Here is a 12,358-nt window from a genome sequence, read left to right on the forward strand (position 1 = left end):
AGGTAGGAACCTGATTGATTGATTGATTTTATTTGGATTTGCGAGACGAAACGAGCAGGAGTGCTCAATAACAGGGTAGCGAATGGTTGAGTTGTGCTATGTGACAATGTAGTGTGTGCGCAGGCCCAATACGATGTAAGGGGATGGGAGGAGAGAAGGCCAGCGGAGAGTCAAACTCAGAAGAGGGGTTTAGGCCATCATCTCCTTCATCCCGGCGGTAACTCCGCCCGTTCAATATCCAACACCAGTCCCCAGGAAAGAACAAGGTACGAGATTTCAAGTTCAAAGCTAAAGCCAATGGCACTGATTTTTGGAATTCTCGAGTATAGTAGAACGAAATAAATAATCGAAGGCGATCATATTCGACACACACGTGACACAGTTTGGGTCGCGCTCGTGTGTCGCGCTTCGCAGCTCGAGCGCGCCCAAGATGAGTCTCGCGAGCGCGACAGGCTAGCCGCTTGCGACAAAAGTTGTCTTTTTTTACGAATTCTGTGACGTCATGTTTTGGAAGAATGTCCCAACAGTCATTCGTAGCTTCGCAGACGATGCGCGGGCGATGCGCAGGCCCAGGCAAGACGCCAGTCATCTTGGGATGACTGGCGTCTTGCGATACCGCAGATCCACGTAGATCTACCTTGGCCACAATCCTGATGTTCGGCTCAGGCAGGCTACAAAGACAGTCGGTGCAAGTCCTGTATTGTTTGTTCTGTGTATGTGCTAAAATTCATGGACAGGAGTCTACGTCAAAACGTGGCCTTCATTCCATATATGGCCATGAAGACCAGGGTGCTGCGGTCAAGCCAGCGCGAGCACGCGTGCATGCTCGTGCAGCACTGTACCAAGTAGCTAGCTAGCTGTGCAAGTGTCAGACTCTCAGGGCTAGGGCCCAGGCCAGTCCGGGATGAGCGAGCTGCCACGCCTTCTGCAACATCTACGCAAGTCCAATGATAACACAGCCCCCGCTGGGCGGGCTGCTGGATCATCATAACAAGCCTGACACATCTGATCATGTAAACACGCTGTTCTGAAGACAGTATGCAGGTGTGTGCGTTCTGTGTGTTTTCTGCGCGTTCTGTGTGCGTTCTCTGTGCGATCTGTGTGCGCTCTGTTCTCTTGTGTATTCCCTGTGCGATCTGTGTGTTCTTCATGTACTGTGCAGAAGACTCCAGATATTGTAGAATTTACGAGTGTCACTATTATTTATCTACTGTGTTTATTCTATATTTTGTTAATCCTTCGTTCTTCCGAGAGCACAGTCAAAGCGTTTACTAGGAGTTAGTTACTAGTACATCACTGATTGTTACAAGCAGTTTACAGGTTAAAAAACAGCTGGTGTTGTTTCTAAGTTGATTATCTCGAATTTGAATTGTTACTTATCTTTGCATTCCTTCAGAAAGTCCGTTCTGCAGCTCTAGTCCGTCCTAGCGTAGGTTCTGCTCTGACAAGGCTTGCCTTCACCCTGTGGGTGCTAACACTCTCTGACAGGACATGGTTGAAATTGCTTTGAGTTCCCATCAGCACAGATCTTCGTTTTCCTTGTTCTTTGAACTTCCTTTGACTTCTACTTTCGAATTTCACTGTTTGTATTATTTTCAGACTTTTCTTGATTTTCCATTATTTTTGTCCACTGCGTGCCAGTACATATAGAGGACTTTCCACACCTTTTTGGCGCCTTCCCGGTGTCCACCCAAAGATCACCCATAAGACAAGTCCGTGTCCTACGGTAAAATGTGCTTGGGTGGCAAAAAGAGAATCAAATCAAATGTGTTGTTCGGTGTACGGTTGAAAATGATGTTGCAGGCCGTCGCAGTGGGGAAGCACTTTTGCTTTTCTTTGATGTGGTGAATAGTTTCGGTAAGTCGCGAGGATTACTAGCCGTAGTTACTCTACTGTTTATTCCAGCCTTGAAGAGGCGTTGCCGCGAGAAGATTGACAGAATCCGTGGGCCGGGTACATTGATCCATATTTACCTATGGACGAAGACCTTTCAGCCAATCCCCCTGCGTTGGGTATCCAGGCCTCTCTAAATATTTAGTGAATGTCCCCAGCACATATGCAAAGGACTCTCTAAAGTCTTACAATAGCCCTGATGGATACAAATGCATGTGTCTCATTGCTGGCTGAGTTGGCACATTATCGTGTCTTGCCCAATCGAAGGAAGAAACAACAACTGTCAACAAAATACGTTTGCAAACGTCAGGCACTCGCGGAGTGTTTTTGCCGAACCTGTCCATCCTTGGGTAGCTGCTGAATTACCTGGAATTGTTCTTGGCGCACACTGCACTTGCATGGTGGGCCTGGGAGAAGCATGTTCCTATGTTGCTGCAGTGCAGTGTTGTTTTGACTGAATTTACGTTGGAGACTGAAATGTGATGTGTGCTGAATGTCAACACCTACACCACTGGGTCACCAGTGGCTGGCACCGTCAATGAACACTACACGAAAATAGTGTACATGGATTTTACTTCAGCTGGGCAGAAATTGGAGCACCCTGCCCATAACCTACAAGTAATCTCACTTCTCTTTCGCTGCCTGACTCTCTCTCTCTCTGTCTCTCTTGCTTTGCATGCCTGTCAGTGTATCCATGTGTGTGTGTGTGTGTGTGTGCGTGTGTGTGCGTGCGTGTGTGGGTTTTTCTTCCTTATCAGTACGAGTATGACAATGTTGACATGCGGTGGCTGGTAGCACGAAAACTGACAAAGTCAAACACGGCCGTCATCATCATTGCTCCTATGTAGCCAAAAAGTTGGTGTAGTGGCGAACTTAGTTGTCCTGATCTTAAAACACGCTGATGAATGCACATCCAATACAGCAATTGTTTTTCCTGGTCGTCCCTCGACCTGGCATTCTCCATAAGCAGTTGCTGATTACCGGTAGAGTGTCCTCCATTACTGCCTTTGCAAGAGTTACACAAGAAGTAAGATCAAGATGATCCTCACCACAAGAAGATCAAGAAGCTGAATACATGTACCTAATTGACCAGAAAGACAGAATATGAGGTATACTAGTATGTGCCGCAGCAGATGAAGAACTGCACAGCGCAGCAACCAAGTGGGAAGCAGAAGAAGATTGCGCAACTAGGTCGATCAGAGTATTTATCCATGACAAAGGAAATACACGTTGTGCAGAACATGAGGCATACACACTGGCATGGAAGAGATGATGAGTTGCACCCAGGGCCAGTACTAGAATAGCTAGCACCACCAGTCATGTAGAGGTACGTGCATAGAGCTGGGTACATTAGTCATTACCATCAGCATCAGCCCTATCAATCATCAAACTCCAGCTATACCTTGCACCCCAACAAACTAAGTAAGTTGATAGTGTTCGGAATCATCTTCGTGTTTCCGCCTTTACTGGTGCTGCCACAAATGAGCTGAACAAGTTGGTTAGTTAGTTCGATACGTACTGGGGTGACAGGGGATAATCATGACTTTTCTCTTCGCCAACGAAGCGATGGAACAATATTCGTGTACTTCGAAGTATTTGCATCAGGAGCGAAGTTCTCGAGTCGTGTGTCCGTCATCCACTGGTTCCGTCGTTCTCCATCGTAGGGAAAACGATAACAACTCAAAGACGATCCAGGTGTGAGAACATCCGATCGCGAGCAGCCCTTTGGTATTCTCAAACTACAGTATGCAAAATGGAACTGCTTTCGAAAAACACTGTTTCCTTCCAGTGCAGTCTTCTTTTTTTGCCACCCAAGCTCCGTTTCAAGTCCGGTGATGAGGTATATTATGCTCCGCAGGCCGCGAAAGAGAGCCCGTTACCTGGACCCCTACTCGCGCGGGTAGAGCGAAACTGAGCACCCTGGGATGCGAGCAGCTTTTTAGTACTCCCGGGTCCAAAATCTCACCACCAGGCCGGGATGATCAAAACGTCTGCCGGGACTGCAGCCTACAAACGTGGATCTGCCGACACTGTGCTGTCGACGACATGTCCGGCAAGGCACCTCCTTGCGTGAAAGCAAGGAACGCTTTTTTTTTTAGAAAGGAAGCTTCTTCTCCAAAATTTAAAATTTTTGAAAATTATTCCTTCTGAAAATATCATCGCGTTCTTGACCTCGAAGCTGACTGCTGAATGCGATTAGGAAAGAAGATTCCTGAAGATACACCAGACTGATTCTGGCAAGCCGTCTGTCGTCTAGATATGCAGTTGTTCGTCATGCATGGTCAGCAATCTTCCTCGTTCGTCCTTTCGTTTTCCTGACCACGATGATGACAAGCAGCTCTCATGCTCAGGTTAGTGCTGTACTTGTATGTCTGGGCACACAACACATCTGAGATTCACCCACTGACGTTATCGAACTGAAGAGTGCAGCAAGGGTTCCTCGGATTCTCTTGATTTCGGAACAAATTTCCTTCACTTTCACCCTCTCAGTCTCTTCCCCATGCCCTCCATGCATGCACAATCGAGTTTGCATTTCAAATGTTGTTTTTACTTTGGCAGTGCGTTCGATAACGTTAGGACAGTCTAAGTTAGGTGTTCTTCTCTTCAGGCTTATTGGACGTGTACAAATTCTAAAAAAATAGCTTCCATATGCTAAACGCAGATCCCTGTGAATACGGTTCTGCTGGTCAATGATGTTTACACCAATCTACACTCTATGCTGTCACAGCATTCACAACTGATCCTCTCTCTCTGAATTAACTATTTGATAAAGCCAATCTTTAAATCGCTGTTGCATAGGATCTCGGGTGGGAAGAAGCGATGAATCGATACACGGCATTGTGAAGAAAAGAAGAACAAATTCACATTGCACGTGAGACTCGGTTAGAAAGACTGAGTTTCTGCATTCATAAGAATGTCACACCCCGGGGATCATGATAAAGAAAACATATGTCGTGAAAATGACTGAAAGAACCAAAGAAGTATTTGATCTTCCAGCCAGCTTAGCCTGGTACTACCATACTAGCAGTGCTACCAAGTACCAGCCCTCCATATTTTCTGTATTTGTACGGAAAATCACTCCTTGTGCGCACTACAGAAATTGAGCAAATGGTATAGAAAATCGGAGAGGATCAATCAGCTGTGTAGAAGCATTGCAAGTGTAAGCTGAGTGATGAATAGTCTTGTACCAAAGCGAGTGCATGCCGTACCACAACAACATGTACATGTAGCACAAAAATAATAATGTCGTGAGTGCAAGTCACACATGTTTTACACTACCAAATGCAGCCACCGACATGCATGTGCGTGTCAAAAAACATTACAGTACAAGTATGCATGCAATGTACACGGCAGTACGCAAAACACTGCAAGATACGGAAAATCAGAAGTCTGAGTACGCAAAACAGACTCAATTGGTGGGCAGCTCTGTACTGGCCTGTACGGAGGGAGTGAATCTCAATGTGTGCAATGCACGCACTTTGGCCGACAGTGAAAACTATGCAAGTCGTGTTGGTTTGCAGGATGAATGTGAGTCCTTTTAGACAAGCGCCTTAGTGGAGTAGCCCACCGAAAGAAGAGTACTTGACACCGCGAAGTGGAGTCTGCGCATACAACAGTGAGGGGGTAAAATTAGCTATGACTGATTCTGCATGTGTTCTGCATGTGTGTCACATTACACTAGCAGATAGGCACACCTGTTGTTCCAAAAAGATGCTTATGTCAGTGTCTGAATATGTCGTGTACCAGGTAATATTGTTGCCAGGATCTCACGGTGAGAGTCAGACTTGAATATGATATCAATAGATTATCAATATCATACATCACCATGTACCACCCAAAGTATAATAGCCGAAGGACCCGTTTGTGTGGTGGTGTATGATTTCGTGAGCAAGATGAAGTGGCTACAGATGTGTCTTATATAACACCCTAAGAAAAGATCATCAACTCTGGGGAAAGTGATTCTGGTAGCATGTTGTATCCAGTGTGGCATGACAAAGACTCCCTCGATTTAGCCTGTGGAGAATCCGTAAATACATAAATACAATACATACAGGCATCGCAACCTTCGGATTATATGCTCTTTTGCTTGCCTCCTGGAGTGTGGTTGTACCTTGGTTCACTGTATTAGAATAATAGTAGACTTTGTTTTTCGAATTCGTTTCTATAACATTAGGTTTCTTTCTGTTGCTGCTATGTCTTTTCATGTGTTTTACAGGATTGCCATCTGTTGATGAATACCACTCTGAGGCACTCTCACGAGCGAAGGTGTTTGAGAATCCATGTCGGAATGATGGTCATGTTGGCCTAAAGGTGCATTACATTGCCGATACTCGCCACCTCCACCCTGGAACATGTTCAATTTCTGTTTCTCGTATGGAAGGACCGAACAGGTTGTTTTCCTGTCTCAGTGGACCACTCAAGACTGAACAGCACTGATGGAAGAAGATTTGCCGTGAATCTCGTTCACATAATCAGCCTGTTTAATTGCTGTACTGAGGTGACTGCTTCATAACAATGACCATGCAGCATTAATTTTGGATAGTATTGCAGTGCCCCTAAAATTGGAGAATATCGAATTTCTCTGATAGCATTGTGATTCATTTGTGAATAAACATCACTACTCTTTTTGAGTAGCATAGCAATGACAGAGTTGGTTTAATGTATGACAAAATGGAGCCGCTTTTTAACTTAAACCTGTACTATAATCAGTACCGCCGGAAGCAGTTTTTGATTGGTCCGGTAGTTTCATGGCGGGTACACACGTCCTCCACGGTAGGAAACGTTTGTTGGTGGCCAACAAGTTGGTCTGGTGATAACCTGACCAACCAGACCGGCGGGCCTGATAATTGTGGGGCTCATGAGCAGCTCAAGTACTTAGTATGGTTTTGGACATGTCCCCAGTTAACCAATGAGAGTAACCGGAAAACAAGGGGGGCTTTAGATACCGGGCTGACTTAACAAGAGGCAGGATAAGCGCGTTACGGGTTGAGCTTGTCGAAAACCAATTGTACTTCATTATGTGTGATGGGGTTTTATGAAGAAATATTTTATGAACCAGTGTACAGAGATGGTGCTTATGACGAAAGGAGAGAGGAGAAGTGTGTGAAAGTCGATAAAGGGCATCCGAAGGAACACATCGATCCTTGTTGTAAAGAATATTAAGTATAAATCTATGGTTGAAACCTACTTCCCCAAGCGTTCTCTGTTAAGTATAAATCTATGGTTGAACCCGACTTCCCCAAGCGTTCTCTGAGGGGACCGAGGTCTACTCTATCAGTTCATGTATTCTGTGAAGTGACATGACCATTCGTGGGGACCTTGCTCATAACTGCAAAAGTCCTCGTCTGATTTTTCCGCATCAATTGAACGTTATACATGTGCATGTAGTGAAAGCCACATGCAAAAGGCTGTTCCATGGCACTCATCTGCCACCAAGCTCTGGGTTCATTGGCTGAAAATATTCTTCGGCACAGTAAAGTCGTGCGCCCAAGAACGTGGAAGCCTACAGAACATCCAACCTGGAATACTAAGAACACCACAGCCCAAAATTAAGAATTGCGGTGTAGGTTTGTGCTGTTGTCAAACACCGGGATTGTTATGTTGCACATGTATCTGAGCTTTACCACTACATACACGTCTGTCTTTACACAATTACCAATCTGCAGACAGCATGCTGTTTCGTCCTTTAGTTACTAATGGACTCATCAATGCAGCACAGAGAAAATGAGGCAGGTGAATGTCCTAGGCTAGAGAGCATCAAATACAGGTATAGAATCATGCCTTGCAGATCTCGTTACGGCCCCTTCGATGCATGTCTGAACATTAGATGGCTGTGTAGCTTCAGTTATCTCAGAATATGTACTATTTATCCAGCAGCAACAACGTTGGTCACACAACTATTCACTATAATGAGTATGCGTTGGAACACTTTACCCCGAGTCATACTATAGCAGTGTATGCCATGCATGGGTTTACCTCACACACTGAATTTCATAATTTGACATCCAAATCACAGAAGAGTGGTGTTCCAAACTTTACATAATTGCACTCTATGTCCTGCGAGCTACAGTAGAATACTTCAATAGAAAATTTCTTATAGCACGTTCTTAGAAACAAATCGTATAGGTTCGAGGCTGTCAACCCAGAAATTTGTGATTTCACAGCCATAGATGTTACCAGTCAGGTCACTGTATACAGTAGGTATGCAGAAGAAAATACAGTCGACCTACCCTTATAACGATATTTGCGTCAGACCGAGAAATATTGTTATAAGGGTAATATTGTTATAGGGGTAACTGGTTCATTTCATACACATACGTCATAATACATGGATTTTGTTCATTTTTTACGCTCTTCATAGCATCGTACATGCACATTATGTGCACAGCAAGGTGCCCACTGGTGCCCCATTGCATTTTGTCCTGTCCCAGCGACTTATCAAGTGAAGCTTGCCCTACCTGGATGGTGGGCTCTACATATTCCCTGGTAGATATTGTTATAAAAATGGAAAATGTCGATTGGTCAGCCCATTTTATATCGTTATAGGGGTAATATCGTTATAGCAATATTGTTATAGAGGTAAGGCATTGTATGCACAAGTCAATGGAGTGATTTGGTTTGGCAGAAAAATATCGTTATAAGGGTAATATCGTTATAGAGGTTATCGTTATAAGGGTAGGTTGACTGTACTAGTAACTCTTTGTGGAAGAGCTGTGCCAAAATGTGTACAGTACAGTAAATTAATAAAAAATGAGAAAAGCAGTGACAAGGCTGTGCATGATGTAGATCTACTCGTACCAGTAAGTACAGTGCACCAGTGAAATTGTTGGTGTAGTACCGGTATACTACTATAATTATGGCATGGCCCATGCCACTACAATCTATTTGCAGTGGGCCGCAGTAGGCCAGTGCAACAGAAAGCATTTCAGAAGCTGTGTGCAATGTTAACATCTATGACATACAAGTAAACTGCCATATAGCACAATCGATTACTCTCAGCCCACATAAGTACAATGTAGGCCAATCAGTAGTATAGATACATAGAGCACACTCTACATCATACATAGTCGGCACCAAATCTATGTTGTCGATGTACTTTGCAATGATGACATGATGGCAAGCGTGCTTGATTCATCATAATATTGCCTTGTACTTGGTTGGAAGTTAGTTGTAAGTTCAGTGGTCGAGGTAAGCAGAGCTACTCCAGCTTTCAGAATCCTGCATGAAAAAGGCAGAAAGCAAATGTAGGTATAATAGTAGCAAGCTGATGTAAAGAGCCTGTCTTTCAATGCAATAATTCTATCCACTGCATGGACAGACCTGGTGCTTCATTCACCTCTGTTTCTTGCTTTCTCAGAAAACCTACTTCCTCCTTCAGCCATCTAGCTCATGATATACATTAATTTTTCTTTATGCCTTTTCAGCCGTGGTCGACTTTCGCCCCTCCTGTTTGATTGGCAATTGCAGTCAACCTGGGGAATACTGACCCTCGATTGTGAATGAGAAAAGTGTCGCTATTCGCATTGTTGTTACTCGTGGGGTTGGAAGTATGCAATCAAATGTTCACTAGATCTGAAGATTGTGTCGTTATTTGCGAGTTGTTTTGTAAACCCGAGGTAGATTATTCACAAGGTTGATTGTACATGCTATGGGATGTACAATAACTAACCAAACAATAATGGTGTAACAATGATTTGAGTCCATATCCAATTGGATGAACCTAGAGTGCATGATCCATTCCAGAAAGGCGACTTCAGTGAGTCTTGAATTGTCAGCAGCATCATACTTCCATCGAGCTTTTTTTCTTTTTCGAAACGACCCTCTCTTTTCAATTCGAACGAAGGTCAACATACGATTATGGCAGGCATGCACGCACTGATCTTCACTGTATACATGTGCATGTATACTGTACTGTAGTCTGTGCAGTCAACTAGTCGTGTTCCACTTGGCTTACGGTAAGTATCACTACAAGTGCATAGTAGCCCCCCCCCCCCCACCCCGGGGAGTGCGCGTGAACGGCAACTGTGAACTGGTAAAAGAATTATTCGACACCTTCGTTCGTTTCGATGGAGAAGGTTCATCTGGCAAATTGAGGCCTTCGTTTCACTCCTAGCCCCAGGAGCGAAATTTTCACTCCTTGGCTGCCTGTTTGAGCCGTCCTTGTGGAAGGGTTGATTTATGCATGCCCGCATATACATGTAGACCTTATTCAATAAACGTCACAATCACGTGAACCAGGGTCCCGGGAACCAGGGAGCGGCAAGAGACCTGCACTCAGTGCACAGTGGACTCGGCGTGGGAACATAGGAGTAGAAAAATACCGGTATTTTACTACTCCCTTGTACGAACTGGGCCTTTCTTGCCACTCGTTTCACGTACGCGTGCCCCAGCTTACAACAAATCCCTGGAGGCGAGTCCAAAAATCACGTTATCGAATAAGGTCTATAGAAACACAGATCACGTAGAACTACCCCATCCGGGGTCACAACTCACAACGTTTTGGGTACTTAGGTCTCATGTCGTCTCCCCAGGTGCTATGAATCCCTGATGCACATGTATCTACATATACAATGTAACCGTAACTCTACCAATATTGCGGACGATGACCCTCCCCCCCCCCCCCCCCCGGCAAACAGAAAGTCGCTATGTCCTGGCCGAGTTTATCTTTTAATTAAATGGTTTTCTCGGTTGGGATTTCATACCTGACAACCATCCCGATTTGGCCGGGACCGTCCCGATATCGAGGGCGGTAATAGGCACCCAAAAGTGCACTAGTTCCATGCCTCACCGCGAGCTTCTTTTGTATACATTTTCATGCCTAGGTATGTCATTGGATCTCAGGTTTGCAAAGGTTGGCAGGTATGGGATTTGTAGAGTGACCAGTTTTGACTATTGCCACCTGCTGTGCAGAAGTGTCATTCCTACATCCTGGCTGCAAACGTACCCCCCCCCCCCCCCCCACACACACACCACCACCAACAATGTTCGATCCTATTTACAGGACCTCACTCTATATGAAAGTGTAGCAGAGGCACTGCCAAAGTATAAAAAACAGCAATTGAAATGCAAGCTACATTGTGCATGCATGGAGGGCATGGGGAAGAGACTGAGAGGGTGAAAGTGAAGGAAATTTGTTCCGAAATCAAGAGAATCCGAGGAACCCTTGCTGCATTCTTCAGTTCGATAACGTCAGTGGGTGAATCTCAGATGTGTTGTGTGCCCAGACATACAAGTACAGCACTAACCTGAGCATGAGAGCTGCTTGTCATCATCGTGGTCAGGAAAACGAAAGGACGAACGAGGAAGATTGCTGACCATGCATGACGAACAACTGCATATCTAGACGACAGACGGCTTGCCAGAATCAGTCTGGTGTATCTTCAGGAATCTTCTTTCCTAATTGCATTCAGCAGTCAGCTTCGAGGTCAAGAACGCGATGATATTTTCAGAAGGAATAATTTTCAAAAATTTTAAATTTTGGAGAAGAAGCTTCCTTTCTAAAAAAAAAAGCGTTCCTTGCTTTCACGCAAGGAGGTGCCTTGCCGGACATGTCGTCGACAGCACAGTGTCGGCAGATCCACGTTTGTAGGCTGCAGACCCGGCAGACGTTTTGATCATCCCGGCCTGGTGGTGAGATTTTGGACCCGGGAGTACTAAAAAGCTGCTCGCATCCCAGGGTGCTCAGTTTCGCTCTACCCGCGCGAGTAGGGGTCCAGGTAACGGGCTCTCTTTCGCGGCCTGCGGAGCATAATATACCTCCGGTGATCGGTGGTGAACTCGATGATCTTTGGCCCGAATCCTCATAGGCCGCACGGTATGACTCATTGGAAAGTCCTCTATACAGCTTGTGTATCGTCATGGCAGCGTGACATCATTGTTTTTCTCATATGCATGCACGTGATCTACGCATTTCTTCTTTTGAGCGCTGTGTGCCACGTAGCTTTGCGTGCGCCAGTGTCTTCGTTTGTTGAGAGTTCTTGAGAAGACGAGCAAGTAATAGTTGTCGTTTCGGTTTCTGATGTGCGGTGGAAAGCGTCTCCACGCGTACATTATCTGGTAGCAGAGGATGGTTAGAGGTTCAGTTTAGTTTAGTTGTAGTGTATGTATCAAATTTAGTTGCACCATGGATGAACTACGATCGGCAAAGATCCGAGTGAAGTCCAATTTCACGAATATCAAACGTGGAATACTGACAAAGCTGCACAGTGAGACCACGCCCATAGACGCCAGAGACCTGAACGCTGGGATAGATGCACTGAACAATGCGGCAGAGGAGGCAGTGCGGGTGATGCTTGAGCTGTGCAAGCTGATGAGAGCGGCAGGTCGCCCTACTGAGGCAATATACGATGAGCTGGACGAGCTCCAAAGCAAGTACGATAACGTGTTAGAGCAGGCCAGCGAAGTGCTCGCCGAGATATGCTCCGCGCGGCCCAGTCGTGGAGGGAGATCTCCAGCGGGCAAGGAG

At 45.4% G+C, this 12,358-nt stretch overlaps 1 protein-coding gene and 1 long non-coding RNA gene across 3 annotated transcripts in view; one reads left to right on the plus strand and one right to left on the minus strand.

Moving 5' to 3' along the window:
• LOC135824841 (uncharacterized) overlaps window positions 1-12,358 on the minus strand; it is an 82,337-nt gene that overhangs the window by 43,622 nt on the left and 26,357 nt on the right. The window lies entirely within an intron of this gene.
• LOC135824947 (uncharacterized) lies at window positions 3,583-6,581 on the plus strand. The gene is made up of 2 exons (XR_010554983.1): window positions 3,583-4,244; window positions 6,110-6,581. It is a non-coding gene; the product is annotated as an uncharacterized LOC135824947 (long non-coding RNA).

Source organism: Sycon ciliatum, chromosome 9 (genome assembly GCF_964019385.1).
Source record: "Sycon ciliatum chromosome 9, ocSycCili1.1, whole genome shotgun sequence".
Taxonomy (NCBI): Eukaryota; Metazoa; Porifera; class Calcarea; order Leucosolenida; family Sycettidae; genus Sycon; species Sycon ciliatum.